This window comes from Leopardus geoffroyi, chromosome C2 (genome assembly GCF_018350155.1).
Source record: "Leopardus geoffroyi isolate Oge1 chromosome C2, O.geoffroyi_Oge1_pat1.0, whole genome shotgun sequence".
NCBI classification, from domain to species: domain Eukaryota; kingdom Metazoa; phylum Chordata; class Mammalia; order Carnivora; family Felidae; genus Leopardus; species Leopardus geoffroyi.
This window is the reverse complement of record NC_059333.1, coordinates 102,776,793-102,792,466: the sequence shown is the minus strand read 5'-3', so window position 1 is coordinate 102,792,466 and position 15,674 is coordinate 102,776,793. Positions and strand designations below refer to the sequence as shown.

Sequence of the window (15,674 nt, the reverse complement as noted above, 5' to 3'; positions counted from 1 at the left end):
TCCGTGCTGAACACAGAGCCTGACATGGGGCTCAATCCCATGACCCTGGGATCATGACCCAAGCCCAAATCAACAGTGGGATACTCAACCAACTGAGACACCCAGGCACCCCCAACACTGCTTATTTTAAATAAAGTTTCCTGGGGCTCCTGGGTGGCGCAGTCGGTTAAGCGTCCGACTTCAGCCAGGTCACGATCTCGCAGTCCGTGAATTCGAGCCCCGCGTCGGGCTCTGGGCTCTTGGCTCGGAGCCTGGAGCCTGTTTCCGATTCTGTGTCTCCCTCTCTCTCTGCCCCTCCCCTGTTCATGCTCTGTCTCTCTCTGTCCCAAAAATAAATAAACGTTGAAAAAAAATTTTTAAATAAAGTTTCCTTTATGTATTGGGTGCCATATCTTTATTTCTATCTTAGTCTGTTTAGGTTGCTATAACAAAATACCATAGGCTGGATGGCTTTTAAATAATAGATATTTCTCACAGTTCTGGATGCTAGAAAGTCAAAGATCAAAGCACCAACAGATTCCATGTTTGATCTGGACTGCTTCCTGGTTCATTAACAGTCATCTCTCTGTGTCCTCAAAGACAGAAGAAGTGAGGGAACTGTGGGATCCCTTTTATAAGGACACTAATAACATTCATAAAGGTAGAGGCTTTGCAACTTTATCACTTCCCAAAGGTCCAATCTCCTACAACCATCATTTTGCGGGTTAAGATTCAGCATATAGATGTTGGGGAGACACTCCAGACATTCATTCAGTTACTCTGAATTATATCTCATGATACATGATAATTTGTCATGGATGTCTTATATTTTGGCAGTAATTTCCAATGTATAAATACATTTGCATATCTATAGCATGTCTGAAAAATTATCATTAGCTTTTAATTAAATTTCTATTTTTCAAAAAAATCTGTAAGATAACATGATATGCTCTAGAAAGTATGATTAATTAAATATATGTCTTCTCTCAAATTTTATCTAAAAGTCAATATTAATAAAACAATTACAAATGTTTTTAAAAGCCCATGTAAATACTTTTATAAGACATGATAAATGAATCCTGGAAAATAAATACTGGTTAAGACTTTGGGGATAATTGGAAAATATGGACTGTGCATCAAATGATAATGTAATATTAATGTTAAGTTCTTGTGTGATTATTATGTTTATACAGGAGAAACTTCTTGTTTTCATCATGATAAATGTTAGTGTTTAGGAGTAAAGTGCTATTCTAACTACAAATAATATTCACACAATTTATTACCAGATGATGTACATATGGGGAGAGTGAGAGCAGAAGAGGGAAGGAAAAAATAGGGAGAAAGAGAGGAATGTTAACAGTCCATGAATGTTTCAGAGAGTAAAAAGATGGCTATTTTTTGGTGTTTTATTATTCTTACAATAGCCCAAAATGAAACTGGGGAGAAAAGGAAGGACAAAAATATGTTTCACAGATTCCAGTACATGCCTTGTTTCACAACATGTGAATGATGATGATAGAAATCAAGTTCCATTATGTTTTTACCTTTGTAAAATGTTTCCACAAGTTGAACTCCCCTTATTTCCATATGAAACACCTACTAAAGAACAGAATAAAATAGCCATCATTGATTAAGGATCTATCCTTTTCCAGGTTTTATTTGTTTATCCATTCGTGCATTCATTCATTCATTCATTCTTTTGACTTTAGTAACCTCTTGGGTTAGGTCTACTTATGGTACTTCTTTTTAGAATAAGAAGTTAAGACTCAAAGTGACTAACTAAGGTCACAGTGTTACCAAGTAGGAAGGCCTGAAACCAAAGCCAGTTTCATTAAATTCCCAAAGCTTAGAATATTTGTGCTGCTTCAAAAAAATAAAATAAATTTGCACTTGCCAGAGGCCAATGTGCTTTGCTGGTTAGTGATCAGGGAGGAGGAGAATGTCCTTCACCTGAATCCTAATCTTTACACTGCTCCTCCCAGCAATGATATTTCTAAGAAGAATGGCTGATATGTTATTTTCAAATAGTTGGCCTAGCTGAATTTTTATAAACTGCCTTTTTTTTTTTTTACAAACATCTTGGCAAATAATCAAATGGTTTTATAAGCTCTTCCACTGTATTCTCAGGAATGCTTATATAACCTGATAAGCCATTATTCAATGAGGAGTGTTGGCATTTTTATTTACATGATAGCTTCGGCCAATCTAAAGCAAGAAAGAAATCATAAAAATACCTCATTTGTAATGGCAATCTTGGTAGTAAGTGTGGATTTCCATATTGTTGTTTCAGGAAGGCAGAATGTTATCGGGTGTGAAAGCAACTGTATAAAGGATTAGAAGGCACAGTCAGTTTCTAATTCACTAGCTCCCTATAATCAGAATCTCAGTCACTATATAAATCACTTATAAAGACAGAGTCCTTCATGGTGACACTTGGAAGCATTAAGTTTACCCTTAGTAAATCTATTTTGATCAATTTGTGAAATCCTTGGGTTTTTAAACATCAAACACATGTGAGAAACAACTGCATGCAAGATTTAAAGTGCGTATGATGTAGTACAAATTTTAGTTTATCACTTGATTGGTATTTGCTTTTTGGTATTTTCTTTTATCCCCTCCCCCCCATTTTACTGATATATAATTGACACACAACACTATACAAATATTAGGTATACAACATAATTATTTGACTTACATATATTGTGAAATGGTTAAGACAATACATTTAGTGTAACATCTATCCTCTTATATAGATACAAAAAAGAAAACAACATGTTTTTCCCCTTATATTGAGAACTTTTAGGATTTATTCTTAAGACTTTCAAATATACCATACAGGTGTGTTAACTATAGTCATCATGTTGTATGTTACATCCCTAGGATTTGTTTGTAAGTGGATGTTTGTACGTTTTGATCACTTTTATCCAGTTCCCTCACCCACTCATCCCTTGCCTCTGATAACCACAAATCTTATCTCTTTTTGAATGATTTTTTGTTTGTTTATTGTGCAGGGTTTGCACATACAAGTGACATCACAAAGTATTTCTCTTTGTATGACTTATTTTACTTAGCATAACATCCTCCAAGTCTATCCATTTTGTCACAAAGGACAAAATTTTCTTTTTAATGGCTGAATAGTATTCTAGCCTGTGTGTGTGTGTGTGTGCACGCGCGCGTGTGTGTATTCTTTATTCTTCTATCCAGGGACATTTAATTTGTTCCCATGTTTTGGCTATTTTAATTAATGCTACTCTGAATAGAGCATGCATGTATCTCTTCAACATGGTGTTTTCATTTCCTTTGGATATATTTCCACAAGAAGAATAACTGAATCATAATAGTTCTGTTTTTAGTTTTTTGAGGAAACTCCGTACTGTTTTTCATTATAACTATACCAGTTTACAAACCCAACAGTGGTGCACCAGGATTCCGTTTTCTCCATATGCATGCCCACATTTGTTGACAGCAGTGAGCCTGATGGAGGGCTCAAACCCAGGAACCACGAGATCATGACCTACCTGAGTTGAAGTTGGATGCTCGACCAACTGAGCCAGCCAAGCACCCTAGATATTCTTTGTTTCTTAATGTAGGCATTTATTGCTATAAACCCCCATTCTTTAAGCTGTTTTCACTGTATCCCATATATTTTGTGTACTTTGTTTTCATTTATTTGTTTCAAGATTTTTTTTTAATTTCCCCATTTAACTTCTTCTTTGATCCATTATTATCCAGGACAGTATTGTTTAATTTACTTGTATTCATGAGTTGTCCAGTTTTCTTCCTGTTATTGATTTCTAGTTTCATACCATTATAGTCAGAGATTATAACTGGTATGATTTCAGTTTTCTTGAATTTTCAGAGACTTATTTCATCATTTAGCATATGATCTATCTTAGAACATGTTCCTTGTGCACTTGAGAAAAATGTATTTTTCTGTTGTGGAGTAGAATATTCTGCATACCTTTGTTAGGCCCATTTAGGATCATTTGTTCCAATTAGTTTCCTTGTTGATTCTCTGTCTGGATGTACTATTCATTATTGAGGGTGGGGAATTAAAAATCCTCAGATATTATTGATTTTTTTTCTTCTTTTATCTCTGTTAGTTTTGCTGTTTGTATTTATTTGTACCTATAATGCATGCCTAAATATTTACATTTGTTATATCTTCTTGATGGATTATCCCATCATTACACCATAATGACCTTGTCTCTTTTTATCATTTTTAGTTTGAAGGCTGTTTTGCCTGATTTCAGTAAAGCTACCCCTGCTTTTATTGTTGTTGTTGTTGTTGTTGTTGTTGTTGTTACTATTTGAAATATCTTTTCTCATTCTTTGACTCTCACTCTCTATGTGCCTTTAAGGCTAGGGTGAGTCTTTGATAGGCAGCATATCATTGAATCTTTTATTTTTTCCATTTGTTCCATGGCTTTGGATGGGGAAATTTAATTTATTTACATGTAATGTAATTACTGATAAGAATTTACTTTTGCCACTTTGGTAATTTTTTTCTGGCTGTTTTGTAGATCCATTTTTTCCTTTCTTCTCATTCAACTGTGTGTGTGTTTGGTCTTTTGTATCCATATGTTTTGACTGCTTTTTCATGTTCTTTTGTGTAATTACTACAGGTTTTTCCCATGCGATTACTATGAGGCTTACATTTAAAAATCTAAGACTTGTAAAACCTTATTTTAAACTGATGGCAACTTAATTTCAATAGCATCCCTAAACTTGATACTTTTATTTATCTTCCCCATCATATTTTGGGTTATTGATATTATAGTTTACTCATTTTTGTATTGTGTCAGCAGTAAATATATTGTTGTAATTTATTAGGGTTGTATTTAGGGTTATATATTAGGGTTACATTTAGTATTTTTTTAATTTGTATTTACTTATTTATTTTTAAAAATATTTACTATTTCCAGTGAACTTTATACTACCTTCTTATGTTTTTTATTATTTTAGTTAGTGTACTTTTACTGCCACTCAAAAAACTCCTTTTAACACTTCCTATAAGGTAATTGTGGTGGTTATACACTCCCTGTGACTTAGTTTGTTTGGGAAAATCTTTATCTCTCCTTCATTTCTGAAGGACAGCATCACCAGGTATAGGACTCTTGGTTGGCAGGCTTTGTTATTTCAGTATTTTGATTTAATCACTTTATTGTATCCTGATGTGATAAGCTTCTATTGAGACATTTGACAAAGTCTTAACTTGTGAAGTTTTCAGCCATCATTGCTTTAAATGTACTTTCTGTCTCTTTCTCTTTTGGAAGATATTGTTTCCATTGATTGTGTCCTATAATTCCCAAAGCTTTCTTCATTCTTTCTCATTCTCTTTTTCTTTTTGAATCTCTAACCAGATAATTTCAAATGTTCTATCTTCTAGGTCAGTGATTCTTTCTTAAAATCTTATTTTGCAGATCTTGTTTGAATTCTTCAGTTTAGTTACTAAAGTTTTGAGTTCTAGGATTTCTGGTTTTTTAATGGTTTCAATGTCTTTGTTGAATTTCTTGTTTTGTCCATGAATTGTTTTTCTAATTGTAGTTAGTTGTTTGTCTGTTCTTATAGTTCACTAAACTTGAAGATAATTATATTGAATTTTTGACAGTTCATCTTTCTTTAGAGTCAGTTATTGGAGCTTTACTACTTTTCTTTGGTAGTGCCATGTTTACCTGATTTTTGTGATCCTGTTTATTATGTTGGTATCTGCACATTTGAGTAAGCAGTATCCTATTCCATACCTTACAGGTTCACTTTGGCAGAAACATCTTTTCACCAGTCAACACAGTTTAGGTTTCTGGATCTATCTGTTGTGATGTCCTTGGTCTTGCTACCAGGGTCTATTTTTGGTGAGGATGCAGCCTGAGCTCTGAGGTTGGGATGGCAGTTGCCACTGGCTATGAACAGTTTGATAGGACTGCTGGTTTGGTTCCCCACCCAAAAGGGCCATAGGATTGGCTTCATCAGACTTCCTAGGTGATCAGAACTGCGTATGATATTCAGCAATAGGCAAGACTATGAATTAGCTCCCTTCCCCGGTAGAGTAGCAGAGTTGCTCCTAAGGCCTCCATAGCTCATTGTTTGGGAACATAAATTAGGCAAGCCTGTGCACTGAATTTCCTGGCCAGAAGGAGCCACCTGTTTTGCTCTATAGATGGCCTAAGCCATGGGATGTGTTCTTTGTTCAAGTGCTCCTGTATGCTGGGCTGTTGGGTGGGTTACACAGATTTCGGTGTGCTCTGATGTAGTTCCCTGATGAGGTGATCCGAAGGCTGTATTTAGTGATGTGTAGGACTGAATTGATTTCTCTGCCTAGGCCAAGCAGAAGAACTGACTCCAAGTGTGGCCAGTCTCTTTGTTTGTGGTCTTGAATTGAGCCTAACCACTCCTCAATTTTCCTGACTGAATGGGGCCATTGGCTTTGTTCTGAATGCTCTAGTCTGTTAGGATCTCTGCTCCAATGTTGCTGGACTATACAGCTTCCAGGTATTCTAGCCAGGTTTTCTGGTCAGGCATGGCTGGGAGCTATACTTGACAGTGGGTGGGGTTTTGAATTTGCTCCCCTGCCTAGGCAGGGACCGACTAGCCTCCAGGGCCTGGCTCTTTGTTTGAAGACCCAAATCAGGCAGATCTGTACACTTCCAAGTTCCCTGGTCAAACTGTGCCACTGTCTTGACTCTACAGATGAATAAAGATGGTGGTTGGAACTACCTGGGCACTGCAGGTAGGAACTCAGTCTGCCAAAATCTGAGTGATGGTTATTGCAAGCCTCTATCTCTTTTCTTTTCACTGGATTCCCAGTGGTTAGCCCTGTATATCCTCACACAATCACTATAGAATGAGACTGAATTAGAGGCTCCCAAGAAGTGAGTGATCCACACAACACTGAAGGAATTGCATACCTGTCTTAGCCTCTTTTTACCCATTGAAATACCTTAGGCATAGGGAAAACCAGTCATGTTATGTTGCACCAGCCTGAATGGAGAGCAGTTTTTTTTTTTTCAAAAACCATCCATCTAATGTGGTCTGTCTTGGGACCCCAGCTGCTTCTCTCAGAGACAATGAGCCGGGCAGCTAGGCAGCTGGATATTGGCCTCTGATGATCTCTGAGAACATGAACTGGAATCTGGAGGCAGTAGAGGCTCAGAAGAGCTACTGGCAGCAGCTCTGGGATGATATACAAAAGTGACTGCAGGAAGAGCCCAACTATAGCCCCCAGCACTTCCCTAATATTCGCTGAGCCTTGCTGATTATCCCTAGCTCTTTGTGCAGTGGTCCTCCCTCATCAGGGGACCATTTCTCCCAACTTGCTTCACAGTATTTGAGAAATAAAAATCACTCTTTAGCAAATGGTGCTGGGAAAACTTGACAACAACCTGCAGAGGAATGAAGTTGGAACACTTTCTTACACCATACACAAAAATAGATTCAAAATGGATGAAAGACCTAAATGTAAGATAGGAAGCCATCAAAATCCTAGAGGAGAAAACAGGAAACAACCTCTTTGACTTCAGCTGCAGCAACTTCTTACTTGACATGTCTCCAGAGGCAAGACAAACAAAAGCAAAAATGAACTATTGGGACCTCATCAAAATTAAAAGCTTCTGCACAGCGAAGGAAACAATCAGCAAACCTAAAAGGTAACCAATGGAATTGGAGAAGATATTTGTAAATGACATATTGGATAAAGGGTTAGTATCCAAACTCTATAAAGAAATTACCAAACTTAACACCTGAAAAACAAATAATCCAGTGAAGAAATGGGTAGAAGACTTGAATAGACACTTTTCCAAAGACATGCAGATGGCAAACAGACACACGAAAACATGTTCCACATCGCTCATCATCAGGGAAATACAAATCAAAACAACATTGAGATACCACCTCACACTTGTCGTGGCTAAAATTAACAACTCAGGAAAAAACCAATGTTGAGGATATGGAGAAAGGGAAACCCTCTTGCACTGCTGGTGGGAATGCATACTGGTGCAGCCACTCTGGAAAACAGTATGTGGAGGTTCCTCAAAACATTAAAGATAGAACTACACTATGACCAGCAATTACACTACTAGGAATTTATTCAAAGGGTACAGGAGTGATTCAAAGAGGCACATGCACCCCACTATTTATAGCAGCACTATCAACAATAGTCAAATTATGGAAAGATCCCAAATGTCCATCAACTGATGAATAGATAAAGAAGATGTGGTGTGTGTGTGTGTGTGTGTGTATACATACATACATACATACACACACACACACACAATGGAATACTACTCAGCCACGAAAAAGAATGAAATCTTGCCATTTGCAACAATGTCAATGGAAATGGAGGGTATTATGCTAAGCAAAACAAGCTAGATACAGACAGATATCATATGATTTCACTCATATGTGAAATCTGAGAAAGCTAACAGATGACCATAGGGGAAGGGGAGGAAAAATAAGGTAAAAACAGAGAGGGAGGCAAACCATAAGAGACTCTTAAATACAGAGAACAAACTGAGGGTTGATTGGGATGGGTATTGGGGAACTCGGGAGAATTGGTAATGGGTATTGAGGAGGTAACTTGTTGGGATGAGCACTGCTAGTTATATATTAGTGATGAATCGTGGGAATCTACTCCTGAAGTCAAGACTACAATGTATGTTAGCTAACTTGAGAAAATAAGTAGATAAATAAATAAAAGTCAAATTTTACTCTTTCAAAAAAAAAGTCTCTGTGGTACTAGTGGCTGCTTCAGTCTCACCCCTGTGTTCTAGGCTTTTTTCAGGTGTACCTTGTCCAGGAATGGTTGTTAGTTGTTCTTCTGAGGGAAAGCAAAGGTAGGAATAATTTGTGTTGCCAGCCTCGTAACATTACTTCTCTAGTATTTTCCTTCATTGGTGCATCTCTCTGTTATTGGACAATAAACATTAAACTATTATTTGCATTAATTTGGCATGTATTTAAGTTAAAGGGGTATTTTTGTGTGCCCTCTTTAGGCTCAAATTTTTCTATATATTGGTTTTTATAATATAGGTATTTTATTTAGCCTTATATATGGTATACAGCATGGCTTCTATCTGAAAAGCATATGAAATAATATATCTCATCAAAAGAGCAAATATTCGAAGGCCATACTCAAATTCTTTGGTTTTGATATTCAGTTATTTAAGTACACTTTCATACACACACTCAAAGATCTCTTTCAGAAGTACCTCGAAATAAGTAATTGCAAAGGTAGCTCCTTGAAAATATTAAAGCCCTTCTTTTAAGACAGAAGGATGCTTGAGAGCATAGAAAGGACACTTATGCAAGTGTATTATATAAATTGTAAAATCGACTTGCTCTATGCTCATCTGTGAATTTTGTAAATCATGCAGAGCCAAGTGTAGGGAAAAAGGCATTTTAGTAGCTTTCTACTTTTGGGGTGTCTGGGTGGCTTGGTTAAGTGTGCAATTTCAACTCAGGTCATGATCTCACGGTTCATGAGTTCAGGCCCCATGTCAGGCTCTGTGCTGACAGCTCAGAGTCTAGGGCCTGCTTCGGATTCTGTATCTCACTCTCTCTGCCCCTCCCCCACTCACGGTCTGCTTCTCTCTCTCTCTCAAAAATAAACATAAAAAAAAAAATAGTTTTCTACTTTCTAGTTCTTCCCCATCAGCTCATAGAGGAAATAGTAACTCCTTTCTGTGTTTAACAAACCAAAAAAGAACAAAAGAAAATATATATACATATATATATATGTATTAACGTTGTATGTATGTATATACATATAAAAAACCAAAAAAGAAGAAAAGAAAATATATATACATACATATATAATATATATTAAGCAAAACTATACCTGGAGCTTGTTTTAACTCTTTTGTTCACTCCCTCATTTAAAGTCATGAAACTTATAAAAGGTCAGAACTGGTATTCAATGGATAGCTAAGGAGCATTGGGAAGTAGGGCACTAAGGCTTATACTGTGGAAATTTTTAGAGGGATAGACAATGGGTCTCCAGAGGAGTGTCAGCTGCTTGAGATTAGGATCAAACTATTTGTGTGGGAAGATGATTCCACTTGCTTTTGTACAAAAGGGAGAGTACGGTGTTAGTGGACCCTGCCACAGCATCTTTGTGCTATTTGGTCTATTTCAAAGTGCATCCCTTTGGCTGTGGGACTTCTGATTAACTTCATAAAGCCATTTTTAAGTAAGTTACACATGTTTTAAAGTTGAAAACTGAATTAGTAAAAAGAATGAGATTAAAAAAGAATTTTAAAGTAAAACACCGAATGGACACTAAACCAACATTAGTAAAAATTGGACACATGGATACAATGACTGAGGACTTTTTTCTTTTTTAAAAAAAGTTCATTTATTTTAAGAGAGACAGAGACCGTGTTAGAGAGGAGACAGAGAATCCCAAGCAGACTGCACTGCCAGCACAGAGCCTGATGCAGGGCTTGGACCCATGAAACCGTAAGATCATGACCTGAGCCCAAACCAGGAGTCAGATGCTTAATCGACTGAGTTTGTGCGCCCCAGAACTTTCTTTATTTCTCAATTAAAATAGCTAGAAGCAGAAGAACATGTTCTGAGTAGTAAGTTTTAGGTTTACTACTGGAAGCATTCTAAGTATGAAGGACTCTATTATTATCTCTTTTCAAAGAGTCTGAACTTAGAATCATGTATCATTTTTGTTTTCCCAATGATCAGTTACAGTGTCATCTCTTACTCTCTTACCCCACCCCCCTCCACCCTCCAGCTTAGCTTCATACAGGCAGGGTTACACAGCAGCCACAGATTGCATGAAATTAACTGGGACATTCTAAACAGATGTTGCCAGCCAGAATGGAGCTAAATTCTAATGACTCATCAATGTGAAGCTGTTTTGGAAAACAAGGCTTTGCTCCCCCAAATAAAGAGTGGTTTACAAGAATTCTTACTAAACCTATTTTTTTGTTTGGTTTTGTTTTGTTTTCGTCGTAGTTCTTTCCAGTCTGCCCTCAATGTATAAAGTATTTGTCTATTCACTTTTCTATGTTCAGTATAGTGCTAGACACATTGTTTTTACTCTCTTTTTTACTTCACAATAATACTGCTTAAAAGCTTGATTTTAATGGTGTTTTAGTCAGCCTGAGATGCCATAACAAAATACCTACCATAGATTGGGTGGCTCGAACAACAGATAACTATCCTCTCACAGCTCTGGATACCGGAATTCCAAGATCACGGTACCAACAGGGCTGATTTCTGGCAAAGCTTATCTTCTTGGTTTTCAGATAGTCACCTTCTCATGATCAGGAGTGATTGGGGTTTTGAATTACAGTGTGGACTTAGGTGGACTTATGGGTAGATTCTGATGAATTGAAGACCTTGAAACTTCATTATGAGCTTCTCTTGTGGGTAGAAGTAGCAGAATCCTCCCCAATGAAGGGATTAGCTAAGTATTGCCTTATCTCTCCATAGAGATCTCACCTGACTGTGGCTTTTTAGGTGGATGCCTGTTCTCAGTTTCTACATCCGTTACTTTTCCCTGTCTAGCTTAGACTTCCAACTAGATGCAGCAGACTACAAAATCCCAGCAGACCATAAAAGGATGACTATAAAGTCTAACCTGACAGGATGCACCAGACAAAAAAAGAATTATGGAATTTTACCAGGCTATATTGACACAGACCTTATAAGTTCAGGTGAGAATAAGTTTAAGAGCCCTATACGAGGGATTAAAAAATATGTAATTTTAGGTCTGGCTGAATTGATTTCATGTGGGTACACTGATCAAAAAGACCCTGAGCAATAAATTCTGGACATTAACAATGTTGAATCTGTTATTTTGAACATGAGAAGACAGCTCTAACACTTTACTCATTTGTTTGAAGAAAACCTGGGCTCAAAAGTGGCCTACATTAAATGAAGTTGGGATTTCAGAACATACTTGTTATCCTCTAAAGGGAAAATCTAAAGGTTCAAAGAGATGAGTGTAAATATAAACTTAACTATGTTTGATCTCGCTATTCCTTAGCTGTCACCTGAGAATGTCCAGAGGCCATGCCCTCCACTAATAACACCTTTGAATGTTTGAAAAGCATCCACCTCACTGAAAAAGCTCTATATTGGGGTGACTGGGTGGTTCAGTTGGTTAAGCACCTGACTCTTGTTTTCAGCTCAGGTCATAATCTCACAGTTTGCAAGTTTAAGCCCTGCATCAGGCTCTGCGGGGACAGCATGGAGCCTGCCTGGGATTCTCTCTCTCCCTCCTCTGCTCTCTGTCTCTTAAAATAAATAGACTTAAAAAATTTTAAAGAAAAAAAATAAAGAGCTCTGTATTAATTGGCTGTTATCTGCGAGAGAGCAGTTTTTTTTTTTTTTTTTTTTCCAAAAACCATCCATCCAATGTGGTCTGTCTTGGGACCCCAGCTGCTTCTCTCAGAGACAATGAGCTGGGCAGCTAGGCAGCTGGATATTGGCCTCTGATGATCTCTGAGAACATGAACTGGAATCTGGAGGCAGTAGAGGCTCAGAAGAGCTACTGGCAGCAGCTCTGGGATGATATACAAAAGTGACTGCAGGAAGAGCCCAACTATAGCCCCCAGCACTTCCCTAATATTCACTGAGCCTTGCTGATGATTCCTAGCTCTTTGTGCAGTGGTCCTCCCTCATCAGGGGATACTGTAAGTTACTGTCACTGCAGGGAGTTTTCAGATGTAAATGGGATGATAGAATCCCAGGGCTGCAGATGGAGCTTCATCATCAGAAGCTGGGTGAACATGGTCATTGTAAGGGGCAGCAGAGTTTGCAGTAATCAGAATCTTTTGACACAGATCTTTGATCGGGGCTGAGTGTAGGGACGCTAGGATTGAGATAGATGACTGTTTCACTAAACTCAAGTGAGAAAACTTCATGATTTACTCAATTTCCAGACTTGAGCCAATTCACAGACCTATATTGTGAACTTTGAATCAACTAAGTGGTTTGTTCCATTGTGAATATACGACTTCTAGCTATGTGTCAAAGCCACCTGCTCTAATTAAGACCATTCCAAGACAACAGGCTTAGCTTGGAGGAAATCTAGGGCAAGCGGCGATTCTTTAAGGATGTTTTATAAATCACATATTCTCATATTCCATTGGCCTGAAATACTATCACAGCAATATGTCACTGCTCAGGAAGTTGAGGATGTAATCTCAGAACTAAGAACCTATAAATATGCCTATTGAAACTTCAAGAATTCTACTAAAACCAAAAATGAATAATGAATAAAAAATAGCAGTATCTGTTAAAGCATTAACAGTGCTTCCTTCCCTCCCCATTTTACATCTTTATTTTTAGCTTAATAGATTAACAACTTTCTTTCTTAATGCTACTTATCACTGCCTACTTGAGATAACAAATATATTTGGAATTATTAATGATAGATTTTTTAATAAAACAGATTTTTTAACAGATATAATTTCCAAAAGTTCATCATAAGTCTGTGCCATAAAGCCTATTTCAGTAAATATCAGAGTTGAACTTACAGAACCAATTTTTCTTAACCACAATGAGAGATACTAGAAATCAATAATGAGATAATTGAACACTTTGTCTCTGAGAAAACACCAAATGGTGGATAATGCTGGTGCAGGACCCTAGAGGACCCCAGAATGGGAGACCTTGGAGGCTTCAGCAGTGGCATCCGTGGGCCAGGTTGGGGCTGCAGCTGAGGCCCCGCAGCTCACAGAGACAAGGCAGAGGACAAAGAGTGAATCCCTGTCAACAAGCGAGGCCACTTGGTCAAAGACATGAGGATTAAGTCCCTGAAAGATATCTATCTCTTCCCCATGCCCATCATGGAATCCAAAATCATTGACTTTTCCTGGGGGCATCTCTTAAGAATGAGGTTTTGAAGGTTATGCCTTTACAAAAGCAGACCCATGTTGGCCTGTGGACAGGGTTCAAGGCATTTGTTGCCATTGGAGATCCCAATTAACACCTTAGGGGCACCTGGGTGGCTCAGTCAGTTGAGCATGTGACTTCAGCTCAGAGCCTGGAGCCTGCTTCTGATTCTGTCTCCCTCTCTCTCTGCCCCTCTCCTGCTCACACTCTCTTTCTCTCAAAAATAAATAAAAAGAACATTAAAAGTTTTCTTAAAAACATTATAAACAATGGACATATTGGTGTGGGTGTTAAGTGTTCCAAGGAGGTAGCCACTGCCATCTCTGGGGCCATCATCCTGGATAAGCTTTCCATCGCCTTATGCAGTGAGGCTACTGGAGGAACAAGATTGGCAAGCCCCACACTGTCCTATACAAGGTGACCAGCCCCTGTGGCTCTGTGCTGGTGTACCTCATCTTGGCTCCCTCATCTTGGCATTGTCTAGGCCCTGTGCCCAAGAAGCTACTGATGATGGCTGGTATTGACATTTGCTATACCTTGGCCAGGGGCTGCGTTGTCACCCTGGGCAACTTCAAGAAGGCCACTTTTTTTTTTTTAAGTTTATTTATGTATTTTGAGAGAAAGAGGCAGAGAGAGAGGGAGAGAATTCTAAGCAGGCTCCATGCTGTCAGCCTGGAGCCTGACTTGGGGCTCAAACTCACAAACCATGAGATCATGACCTGAGCAGAAATCAAGAGTTGGCCACATAACCATCCCATGTTGCCCACATAACCAGTAGTTATTTTGGCCACATAACCAGTGGCCCAGTTGCCCACAGAGCCATCCACGCATTCCTGACAAGGCCACTGTTGATGCCATGTCCAAGACCTACAGCTGTCTTATTCCTGATCTCTGGAAAAAGACTGTGTTCACCAAGTCTCCTTATCAGGCATTCACAGACTGTCTTGTAAAGACTGACACTCAGAATCTCCTTGCAGAAGACCCAGGCACCAGCTGTGGCTACCACATAGTTTTATACAAGAAAAATAAAGTTAATTAAAGCCTGCTTAAAAAAAAGAGGGAGAGATAATCGGACAAAAACCTTGTTTTCAAATTAAATAATAATATACTTTAATTCATGGTTTTAAATAAATAATAGTGAAAATTTAAAAATACTTGTAATAATGAACCAAAAATGCACATGAGATGAAGCTAATGCAGTTGTGCTTCATCTAAATGCTTATATAAGAAAACACAAAATTATAAAAACAAAGAGCTAAGTGCCCAGGGTAACAACTTAGGAGGAAACAGCAAAATAAGAAAGATCAATATAGGGGCACCTGGGTGGCTCAGTCGGTTAAGCATCCGGCTTCGGCTCAGGTCATGATCTCACAGTTGGTGAGTTCAAGCCCCGCGGTGGACTCTGTGCTGACAGCTTGGAGCCTGGAGCCTGCTTCAGATTCTGTGTCTTCCTCTCTCTCTGCCCTTCCCCTACTCATGTTCATTCTCTCTCTCTCTCAAAAATAAATAAACATTATTTTTTTTAATAAAAAAAGAAAGATCAATATAAAACTTTACTGTTCTACAGTAAAGCATTTCCATCAGTATGCTGTTTTCCTATCAACTGCTAAGAACAAAAGTAAAGTTACTTTTCAACTTGTAATTCTAACATGCAGTTCAAAATTCACATGCCCAAACTTGAGCTCTAACCTGTTGACCTTGTCTTCTTCATTTCAATGAAGGTGAACTCTAGTCCTCATAACTCTAGTCACTCATAACAAATATTTGGGCAGCCAATTTGATTTCTCTCTTCTACCACTGATCCATAGACAACATTTTTTTTTTCTGACTTCAGAGTAAGTCTG

The 15,674-nt window shown here is 38.0% G+C and overlaps 1 pseudogene; it reads left to right on the top strand.

Annotated features, from left to right (window-relative positions):
* Positions 1–7,096: 7,096 nt before the first annotated feature.
* LOC123610378 lies at positions 7,097–14,875 on the top strand (annotated as a pseudogene).
* The last annotated feature ends 799 nt before the right edge of the window (positions 14,876–15,674 follow it).